A 12,361-nucleotide genomic window follows, 5' to 3' on the forward strand; every position below is an offset into this window, starting at 1 on the left:
TAATTTCTTAGCTCCAGCTAACCAGCATCAATAGTCCCAGTAATGCAGTTTTAACTTTAGTAGTTCTGATATCTTGTTAATCACAACTGATACTTCAGCCCCAGTTAACCAGAACCACAGAATCTTCACATTCAAAACAACATGGCCCTGATAAGAGTCTTTAATCTTCCCTCTGAAATTTCACAAGCCAGGCCTCCATCTCTGCACTGTTCTCAACATGATCTTCCAAGCTTCTACAGAACATCCCACAGAGTTCTTAACAACCAGTGGTTCTTCTAGCTAGCTGTGGAAGGACTAGTTCCAAAGTCCTTCCACAGTCCTCCCCAAAACATGGTCAGGTTGTCACAGGAATACCCCACTATGCTGGTACCAGTTTTGTATTAGTCAGGGTTCTTTAGAGTCACAGAAGTTATGATAGTCTCTATGTAGTAAGGAATTTATTGCAGACTTACAGTCTGTATTCCAACTCCCAACAATCCACTCCCAACAATGGTCAGCAGCAACTGTGAATGGAAGTCTGAGGATCCAGCCGTTACTCAGTCCCACAAGGCAAGCAATTGAAAAAGAGCGAGCTTTCCTTCTTCCTTATATAGGTCTCCAACAAAAGGTGTGGCCCAGGTTAAAGGTGTTACCACTGATTGAACTCATGATCTTCCAGTCTTAATCTTCCAGGATTCATAGCCACTATGCCACCACACCTTTAATCCCAGATGATCTTGAATTCATAGATCTTCCTATCTCAATCCTCTGGGATTCATAGCCACTATACCTCAAAATCTCCATGCCAAGATTCAGATTGGAAACTTGTTATCTCTCAGCCTCCAGTTTAGGGCCAGGTGAGCCTTCTAATTCTGGATTGTAGTTCATTTCAGATATAGTCAAGTTGACAACCAGGAATAGCCACTACACTTATCAAATGATGTTAAGAGTGATAACTTGGTGTTTCCACAACAATTGTTCAATGTGGAGTTGAACTGTCAGTCATTATAGTCCTTCTCCAGAACTTATTGGTAGGTCAAGTGAAACAGAAACTAAGGAATATGTGAATGTTTTCCAGAAATAATGTATCAGTCCTGTGTATTATACAGTAGAAGAGTTTGGGATTATCATCAGCTTTACTTTTTGAAAACTATCCTATTCAAGTGTCTTGAATACAAATCCTTAAATCTTAGCCCCTTAATAAGATCCCCAAACCACTGCCTTATGCTGGAGATGGAGGGAAAGGAAATGAGCAAGGTACAAGCAGACAAACACTTGAGCCTGGTAAAGACCAAAGAAAGCACAGAAATTGTGTTGAGAGAGTGAGAGTGACTATTTTCAAATTCAGCCTCTGATCAGTTTACCTCCCTGCATCCTGTAAATAAACCTGGTATGTGCAATCCCCAACTATGAAGATGCAGAGGATATTTATTATATTCTTTCTGGGCCCCGAGGCTTTATCACAGTTAATTTATCAAATTCCACTGCTGCCTCTTGGCCAGCTTTGCCTCCAAGAACAAACCCAATACCAAGATTCTAAGTCCTTCATTAGCAACAAATTCAATTTGCAAAACCCAAGTGTTGCCCTCTCAGTGGAAATGCTCCAGGGGAGGTTCTGAAGACAAGTCAGGTCCAGACTGAACAAAGCCTCTAACTTAATCCTTGGACTTATTTCTCATCCTGTTTGCCCACTCCACTTCCCTACATTTCTGTACTAAGGAGAAAACATAGAAACAAAGCAAAGGCAGGTATCCATCACAGAGGCCCAGATTCACTCTCCACATTATCAGACCATCTACTGTCCTCTCATAATTTTCCACTGTGATTAGAACAGAGTTCTCTTTACCAAAAAGTGTCCATTGTTCTTGGACTACAGAGGAATTTGTAAAACATTCCTCAGAAGTACACAGTCAGGTTCATGAAAGCAACACTAGTCACTAGTTCTGGTTATGATCTAGTTTTCCTTCAACCTCTGGGTGGTCTCATGATCAATACTTGCTACAGTTCCCGGTGCTGAAAATGAGGCTCATAAGAAACGTGTTTTTACATCATTAGCAAAGACAAGCTTTTTAGTAGTTTTCTTATCACTGTGAGTAAACACCTGACAAAAATCAACTTAAAGGAGAAAAGGCTTATTTTGGTTCACAGTTCAGGTATTCAGTCCATCAAAGTGGGAAGGGCATAGGAATCCAGCTTGCTCTCAGCTTAAGTGATCATAGAGAAAGTGGATTTATGAAGCTCATCTGGTTTTTTCCTTTTCCCATTTATTTCAGTCTAGGACACCAGCCAGAGGAATGATGCACACCAAAGGCCTGCCTCTGTAATGCCCCAGGTTTTTCCCTAACCCAATCAAACTAATGATGAAATTAACCACCACACAAGCCTAGAGAGCCTTTTTTGTGTGGCTATATAACTGTCCAAACAACATTAGCTACTCAAATTTGTACACACACACATCTTGATAACAGCCTCTTTTTTTAGTAATTCTATGGTATCACTGGTCAAAGTATTGTATTATCATCTCTTTACATGTTTACTTACCCTCACATACTAGGAAATCATCTGAGTGTTGCCTAAAGATAGATCATTCATTTTTTAGCTCTATTACACAGTGAAGACAACATTTGTTGACTGAATAGGTGAAATTTTAAAATGTAGAAACAGAGGCTGTGGAGATAGTTCAGTAAAGTGCTTACTATGCAAGCATGAGGGCCTGAGTTTGATCCCTAAAACCCATGGGGAGAAAAGCTGGGGATATTGACATATGCTTACAATTCCAGCAGTGGTGATGCTGAGATAGGCTTAGATTTTTCAAAAACTACTTTAATAAGGGTTCTTAAATGCCTTGACCTCCCTTCTAGCCTACCTACCAGAGGTAGGAGAAAAGAAAAGTCAATAGGAAATGGGGGTTGTAGACCTGTTTAAAAGTAGTTCTTTGGGGCAATTTCAATCTTCACTGTCATATCAGTAGGCCAGTCCAAAATATCAAACAAGAATAGGTATCTACAGTCCAATCCAATCTGTAAACACCAAACATGAATCAGTAGTAGAAGAAACTGTGAGGCTCTACAAAATTGGCACAAATCCAAAGAAGCCACAAGAAGCCACCAGAATACCACGAGACAGTTTATGGCATTTTTCTCTCACAACAAGCAAAGAGCAGCAAAGCATTGCAAGGCAAACCAATGCAAGGGTGTCATTCAGTCTGTTAGGTTTTTCTTACCCTCTTTCCAAACATCACATGTCATCTTAAGTGTCTGCCTCAGCGAATAAGGCAGCTTCCAGAAAAACATCACATGACACAACTGAGTCTCCAAAGAAAGAAATTTCCACTTCACAGGCAGATTCCTTAATGGACACCCAGCCTAGCTTAATCAGTGAGCTCCAGGCCAAGAAGAAACTTTATCTCAAAAAAAAGAAAAAAAGAAAAGAATGGGTTTAGAAGAACAATGTCCAAGTCTTTCCTCTTTCCTATATGAGCAAACATGGAAATAGAACCTGCACCACACATACACAGAAAGAAAAATATGGGTATCAGTTGGGAATTCCTTACTAAAATTTAATTAATGTCATGGGTAAGATTAATCTATATGTTCCTTTTATTTTAAGGTTTTGTGTTTATAGAAGGAATTGTGTTTGATTATGTGATATTAAATACATGCAGAGTTGTAAAGACTAGGCAGTGAATATCAAATGAACCATACCTACTATGGTTAGAAAGCTCTTTATGCTTTCCCCTCTCACTGTCACTCCAATCTCCCCCCTACCATAAGTCAAGCCCTTCACTGAATATGTTGCTATAAAATAACCATTTTAAGAGAAAATGTCAGATTCTTTGCAATAAGAAAATCTGCATGATCATGGCATCCTCTTTTTCCCCCTTTTTTTAATTAGATATTTTCTTTATTTATGTTTCAAATGTTCTCCCCTTTCCTGGTTTCCCCTCTGGAAAAAAAAACCCTATTCCCTCCCCCAGCCCCCTGCTCATGAACCCACCCTCTCCTGCTTTCTGGCCCTGGCATTCACCTACACTGGGGCATAGAGCCTTCACAGGACCAAGGGCCTCTCCTCCCATTCATGACTGACTAGGCCATCCTCTGCTACATATGCAGCTGGAGCCCTGAGTCCCACCATGTGTACTCATTGGTTGGTAGTTTAGTCCCTGGGAGCTCTGGGGTTACTGGTTAGATCATTTTGTTGTTTCTCCTAAGGGGCTACAAACTCCTTTAGCTCCTTGGGTCCTCTCTCCAGCTCCTTCATTGCTCTCTGCTCCCGGCTATGAGCCTCCACTTCAGTATTAGTCCAGCACTGGAAGATTCTCTCAGGAGACAACTATATCAGCCTGTTGTCAGCCTGCACTTGCTGGCATCCATAATAGTGTCTGGGTTTGGTGATTGTATATGGGAAGGATACACAGGTGGGTCAGTCTTGGGATTGTCCTTCCTTCAGTCTCTGCTCCAAACTTTGTCTCTACAACTCCTTCTATGGGTATTTTGATCCCCCTTCTAAGAGGGATTGAAGAATCCACACTTTGGTCTTCCTTCTTGAGTTTCCTGTGGTTTGTGGGTTGTATCTTGAGTATTCTGAGCTTCTGAGCTAATATTCACTTATCAGTGAGTCATATCATGTGCATTCTTTTGTGATTAGGTTACATCACAAAGAATGATATCCTCCAGATCCATCCATTCCCTAAGAATTTCATAAATTCATTGTTTTTAATGGCTGAGTAGTATTCCACTGTGTAAATGTACCACATTTTCTACATCCATTCCTCTGTTTTTCCAGCTTCTGGCTATTATAAATAAGGCTGCTATGAACATAGTGGAGCATGTGTCCTTATTACATGTTGGAGCATCTTCTGAGTATATGCCCAGAAGTGGTATTGCTGGGTCCTCTGGTAGTACTACATCCAATTTTCTGAGGAACTTCCAAACTGATTTCCAGAGTGGTTGTACCAGCTTGTAATCCCACCAGCAATGAATGAGTGTTCCTCTTTCTCTACAACCTTGTCAGCATGTGCTGTCACCTGAGTTTTCAATCCTAGCCATTCTGACTGGATTGAAGTGGACTATCAGGGTTGTTTTGATTTGCATTTCTCTGATGACTATGGATGTTGAACATTTCTTTAGGTGTTACTCAGCCATTTGGTATTCCTCTGTTGAGAATTCATTGTTTAGCTCTGTATCCCATTTTTAATAGGGTTATTTGGTTCTCTGGGGTTCTTGAGTTCTTTGTATATATTGGATATTAACCCTCTATCAGATGTAAGATTGGTGAAGATATTTTCCCAATCTGTTGGTTGACGTTTTATCCTTTGACAGTGTCCTTTGCCTTGAAAAATCTTTGCAATTTTATGAGGTCTCCTTTGTCAATTCTTGATTTTAGAGCATAAGCTATTGGTATTCTGTTCAGGAAATTTTCCCCTGTGCCTATGTGCTTGAGGCTCTTCCCCACTTTCTTTTCTATTAGATTCAGTATATCTGGTTTTATGTGGAGGTCCTTGATCCACTTGGACTTGAGCTTTGTACAAGAAGATAAGAATGGATCAATTTGCATTCTTCTACATGCTGACTGACAGTTGAACCAGCACCATTTGTGGAAAATGCAGTCTTTTTTCCACTGGGTGGTTTTAGCTCCTTTCTCAAAGATCAAGTGACTATATGTGTGTGAGTTCATTTCAGGGTCTTCCACTCTATTCCATTGATCTTGCTGCCTGACACTGTACCAATACCTTGCAGATTTTATCACAATTGTTCTGTAGTAGACCATGAGATCAGAGATGGTGATTCCACCAGAAGTTCTTTTATTGTTGAGGATAGTTTTCACTATCCCGGTTTTTCTTGTTATTCCAGATGAATTTGCAAATTGCTCTTTCTAAGTCTGTGAAGAATTGAGTTGGAATTTTGATGGGCATTGCATTAAATCTATAGATTGCTTTCAGGGTTAGGGCCATTTTTACAATATTAATCCTGCTAATCCATGAGCATGGGAGATCTTTCCATCTCCTGAGATTTTCTTTGATTTCTTTCTTCAGAGACTTGAAGTTTTTGTCATACAGATCTTTCACTTGCTTAGTTAGAGTCACACCAAGGTATTTTATATTATTTGTAACTATTGTGAAGGGTGTTTCCCTAATTTCTTTCTCAGCCTTTTTATCCTTTGTGTAGAGAAAGGCCACTGATTTGCTTGAGTTTATTTTATATCCAGCTACTTTGCTGAAGTTGTTTATCAAGTTTAGGAGCTCTCTGGTGGAATTTTTGGGGTCACTTAAGTATACTATCATATCATCAGCAAATAGTGATAATTTGACTTCTCCCTTTCCAATTCATATCCCTTTGATCTCCTTTTGTTTGTCTAATTGTTCTGGCTAGGACTTCAAATACAATATTGAATAGGTAGGAAGAGAGTGGGCAGCCTTGTCTAGTCCCTGATTTTAGTGGGATTGCTTCAAGTTTCTCTCCACTTAGTTTGATGTTGGCTACTGGTTTTCTGTATATTGCTTTTACTGTGTTTAGGTATAAGCCTTGAATTCCTGATCTTTCCAAGACTTGTACCATGAAGGAGTGTTGGATTTTGCCGAATTCTTTCTCATCATCTAAGGAAATGATCTAATGATTTTTTTCTTTGAGTTTGTTTATATAGTGGATTTCATTGATGGATTTCCATATATTGAATGATCCCTGCATCCCTGGGATGAAGTTTACTTGATCATGATGGATGATTATTTTGATGTGTTTGATTCAGTTTGCGAGAATTTTATTGAGTATTTTTGCATCAATATTCATAAGGGAAATTGGTCTGAAGTCCTCTTTATTTGTTGGGTCTTTCAGTGGTTTAGATATCAGAGTAATTGTGGCTTCATAGAATGAATGGGTATAGTATTTTCTGTTTCTATTTTGTGGAATAGTTTAAGGAGTATTGGTACTAGGTCTTCTTTGAAGGTCTGATAAAACTCTGTACTAAGCCCTTCTGGTCCTAGGCTTTTTTTGCTTGGGAGAATATTAATGACTTTCTATTTCATCAGGGGAATAGAGACTGTTTAGATCGTTTGTCTGATCTTGATTTAGCTTTGGTACCTGGTATCTGGCTAGAAAATTTTCAATTTCATCCACGTTTTCCAGTTTTGTTGAGTATAGGCTTTTGTAGCAGGATCTGATGATTTTTGGATTTCCTCAGTTTCTGTTGTTATGTCTCCCTTTTCATTCCTGATTTGATTTTTATTAATTAAGATACTGTCTCTCTACCCTCTAGTTAGTCTGGCTAAGGGTTTATCTATTGTTGATTTTCCCAAAGAACCAGCCCCTGGTTTGGTTGATTCTTTGTATAGTTCTTTTTGTTTCCACTTGGTTGATTTCTGCCGCAAGTTTGATTATTTCCTGCTGTCTACTCCTCTTGGATGAATTTGTTTCTTTTTGTTCTAGTGCTTTCAGATATGCTGTCAAACTGCTAGTGTAGGCTCTCTCTGGTTTCTTTTTGGAGGCACTCAGAGCTATGAGTTTTCCACTTAGGACTGCCTTCATTGTGTCCCATAAGACTGGGTATGTTGTGCCTTCATTTTCACCAAACTCTAAAAAGGCTTTAATTTCTTTCTTTATTTCTTCTTTGTCCAAGTTATCATTGAGTAGAGCATTGTTCAGCTTCCATGTGTATGTGGGCTTTCTAATGTTTATGTTCTTATTGAGGACCAGCCTTAGTCCATGGTGAGCTGATAGGATGCATGGAATTATTTCAATCTTCTTGTATCTGTTGAGACTTGTTTTGTGATCCATTATATGGTCAGTTTTGGAGAAAGTACCCTGAGGTGCTGAGAAGATGGTATATCCTTTTGTTTTAGGATAAAATGTTCTATGAACAAGTTAAATCCATTTGTTTCATAATTTCTGTTAGTTTGACTGTGCCTCTGTTTAGTTTGTTTTTCCATGATCTGTCCATTGCAAAGAGTGGAGTGTTGAAGTCTCCCACTATTATTGTGTGAGGTGCAACTTGTGCTTTGAGCTTTAGTAAAGTTTCTTTTATGAATGTGTATGCCTTTGCATTTGGAGCATAGATGTTGAGAATTGAGAGTTCATCTTGGTAGATTTTACCTTTGACCAGTATGAAGTGTTCCTCCTTGCTTTTTTGATAACTTAAGGTTGAAAGTCAATTTTATTCGATATTAGAATGGCTACTTCAGCTTGTTTCTTGGGACCATTTGCTTGGAAAATTGTTTTCTAACCTTTTACTGTGAAGTAGTGTCTGTCTTTGTCACTGTGCATTTCCTGTATGCAGAAAAATGCTGGGTCCTGTTTATGTATTCAGTCTGTTAGTCTATATCTTTTTATTGGGGAGTTGAGTCCATTGATTTTAAGAGATATTAAGGAAAAGTGATCATTACTTCCTTTTATTTTTGTTGTTAGAGGTAGAATTATGTTTGTGTGGCTATCTTCTTTTGGGTTTATTGAAATATTTCTTTCTTGCTTTTTTTCTAGGGTGTAGTTTCCCTCCTTGTGCTGGAGTTTTCCATCTATTGTCCTTTTAGGGCTGGATTTGTGGAAAGATATTGTGTAAATTTGGTTTTGTCATGGGATATCTTGGTTTCTCCTTCTATGGTAATTGAGAGTTTTGCTGGGTATAGTAGTCTGGGCTGGCACTTGTGTTCTCTTAGGGTCTGTATGACATCTGCCCAGGATCCTCTGGCTTTCATAGACTCTATTGAGAAGTCTCGTATAATTCTGATAGGTCTGCCTTTATATGTCACTTGGCCTTTTCTCCTTCCTACTTTTAATATTTTTCTTTGTTTTGTAGTTTTGGTGCTTTGATTATTATATGATGGGAAGTATTTCCTTTCTGGTCCAAACTATTTGAAGTTCTGTAGGCTTCTTGTATGATCACGGGCATCTCTTTCTTTAGGTTAGGGAAGTTTTCTTCTATAATTTTGTTGAAGATATTTACTGGCCCTTTGGATGGGAGTCTTCATTCTCTTCTATACCTATTATCCTTAGGTTTGGTCTTCTCATTGTGTCCTTGATATCCTGGATGTTTTGAGTTAAGATCTTTTTGCATTTTGTGTTTCCTTTGACTTCTGTGTCAATGTTTTCTATGGTATCTTCTGCACCTGAGATTCTCTCTTCTATCTCTTTTATTCTGTTGGTGGTGCTTGTATCTACAACTCTTGACTTCTTTCCTAAGTTATCTATCTCCAGAGTTGTCTCCCTTTGTGATTTCTTTATTGTTTCTACTTACATCTTTAGATCCTGGAAGATTTTATTCAATTCCTTCACCTGTTTGGTTGTGTTTTCCTGTAATTCTTTAAGATATTTTTGTGTTTCCTCTTTAAGGGCTTCAAGCTATTTACCTGTGTTCTCCTGTATTTTTTTAAGGGAGTTATTTATGTCCTTCTTAAAATCCTCTATCAGCATCATGAGATATGATTTTAAATCAGAATCTTTCTTTTCTGGTGTGTTGGGGTATCCAGGACTTTCTGTGGTGGGAGTAATGGGTTCTGATGATGCCAAGTAGACTTGTTTTCTGTTGGTAAGATTCTTGCATTTGCCTTTCACTATCTGGTAATCTCTGGTGGTAGATGGTCTTGCTGTCTCTGGCTAGAGGTTGTTCCTTCTGTGGGTCTGTAAGCCTGTATCAGCACTTCTGGGGAACCAGCTCTTTCCTCGCAAGATCTATGTAAAGAGGGCTGTGGAAAAGCCCAACCTCCTGTGTGCAGATGGATGCAGGAAGGACCTTGTCCCAGCTGCTCTGGTGCTTCTGTGTCCTGTGCCTTCTGGCTGGCCCCACCTTAGAACATCATGGCATCCTTATCTCAGAATGAACAGAGGTTTGCTGTTCTGTACAGAAAGAAAGATGGTCTATATCATTCATGTTTTCAATTCTTAATGAGTTCATTTTACATGTATCAAGCAAAACTAAAACAATAAAAAGCAAGTAGCAGATAGATTGTAAAATATCATCAAATTGGATAATGAAAATATTCTTGGATCAGAGACAATTGGAGTAGTCCAATTATGAAGGCAAACAAAAGGTGACATCATCAAATCAGGGGGCTTGCAAACATAGCAGAAACAAACTGAGGAAGCAAAGGCAGTAAGTCAAAGTTCTCAATTCAGACTACCAGGCAGAGCAGAGCATCTTCTTGGGTGAAACCTCTAAATCAAAGTAAAAATGACAGCAGAAAAGTAGCATCATCAAATCAGGGGTTTACTAGTAAGTACAGAGCAGCTGAGGAAGCTCTCCTGAAACAGCCCTGTTGGAGTTTCCAGTAGACGGAGCAAGGAGTAAAGAGGAGCTTCTGGCTCTTTCCCACTGCAGGGAAATTTCATATTGTTGGATAAACAAAATTTTCATATTATAGGATAAACAATGGTTGAAAACCATTTACCTTTTAATTGCCCTCAAAGATATATTTTTAATACTCTTATCAGTGCACTTGGTGTTGCTTTTTCTTCTTGTTACAGAGTTAGATAGCCAGCATCCCCAGGACCAGGACAAGGCATTCTGGAGGAAACAAGGGAGGGTCTTTTCCTCCTCACACCCAAAGTTTGCTTTTAACATGCTTAAACATTACATACGACAATTGACCAAAATAATCTATATTACATTTGCCTTACAACAGTTTAGAATATAGATACACTCAAGTTAATTATTTAATTACAAAAATGTATGTAACTCATAAATGACAAAAATATCATTTATCATTATGTAAATAAAAACAGTCTTAAAAGTAATTTGACCTGGAAACCAAAGTATTTCCAGCTCATCTACCATTAAGAACTTTTAACTGAAGAATCAAGAAGTCTTTTGATACTACAAATCACTAGCCCTTACTAATCAGAGTTCAGAAGCACAGGACCAATATGAGTAACTATGTAATACAAAGAAGATATTTTACATTTGTTTGTATATGATTCAGGCTAGCTAAGCCAATGATGGTTGATGGCTGATGGCTGCATGCTAGAGGTTCTGAGGTCTTGGAACCTCTTCCATCCACAAGACCAGATACCACAGCAGTACTGATTTGGATTTGGGGCCTTTCTATATTATATTCATTATGCTATACACTATGGGAATCAAAAGATAAGATAGATCCACAGAGACTGGAGTTTAAAATATATTCTGTTGAAGCCAAAGGAACAAGGTAAACACCAGTCCTAAGTCAGATGGGAATGATGACTATTAAAAGGTAACATAAAATAGCTACAGTACACATTCCTAACTTGTGTCAGGAGGATACAAGTTTTGGGATTGAACCAGATTCTAACCCAAGACAGTAAAACATTATCTAGATTTTATCTATAAGCAACTCTAAATATCTTTTGAGGATTTTTTTTGAATGACCATTACCTCAGTTTACTAACAATGATGAAAAGATAGACTTCCCAAATATCAGAAATTATTAAGAGCAGTTTGTGACATTAGGTTCATGGATATAAAGAAAATAATGTATCCCTAAGACATTGCGGGCTCCAGTTTCCATCTGCCCCCAGAGCTGATCCTGTGCCACAGTGATCCATACCCAAATACTGCTGGGAGAAAGCTAGCCTCTCAGGAGTGCAGACAAGCCTGTGAGCACAGGTAAGACACCATTGTTGCTCAGAGGGACCTGGCCAAAAACCTAAGGGCACAGGAACTGAGGAGTGGCTTGGGACAGGAGCCTTCTGGTTTCCCTCTCTGCCCAGAACTGAACCTGTGCCACAGTGCTATATACACAAATACTGCCAGGAAAGAGCTGGTCTTCCCAAAAGTGCTGACACACCTGTGAACACAGGTAAGACCACCACTTCTGCTCAAATTCCTGGCCCAAGAGAGACCAACCCAGAGCAATCAGGACACAGAAATCAAAGAACAGCCAAGAACAGGATCCTTCTGGTTTCTGTCTGCACCCTGAGCTGACCCTGTACCATAGCTCTCCATACCCAAATATTAAGAGAGCTGTTCTCTCAGAACTAACAGACCTGTGAAAACAAGTAAGACCACCACTTCCACTCCAACGAACCTGCCCAGATCCCTCAGGACACAAGAACTGAGGAGCAGCCAAGAACAGGATTTTTCTGGTTTCCATCTGTGCTCCAGAGCTGACCCTGTGCCACAGCTCTTCATACTCAAACTCCTCCCAGAGAGAACTTGTCTCCCAGAAGTACTAACACACAGGCTTGCAGGAGGGGCAAGCGACAGTCAGACAGCAAGACCAGCTAACACCAGAAATAATGAGATGGCAAGAGGCAAGGGCAAGAACATAAGAACAGAAATCAAGGCTACTTGACAACATTAGAACCCAGTTCTCCCACTACAGAGAGCCCAGGATAGCAAAAAACACTAGAGAAGCAAGACTCTGATTTAAAATCACATCTCATGATGATGATAGAGGAATTTAAGAAGGATATAAATAATG

Source organism: Mastomys coucha, unplaced genomic scaffold (assembly GCF_008632895.1).
Source record: "Mastomys coucha isolate ucsf_1 unplaced genomic scaffold, UCSF_Mcou_1 pScaffold14, whole genome shotgun sequence".
NCBI lineage: Eukaryota > Metazoa > Chordata > Mammalia > Rodentia > Muridae > Mastomys > Mastomys coucha.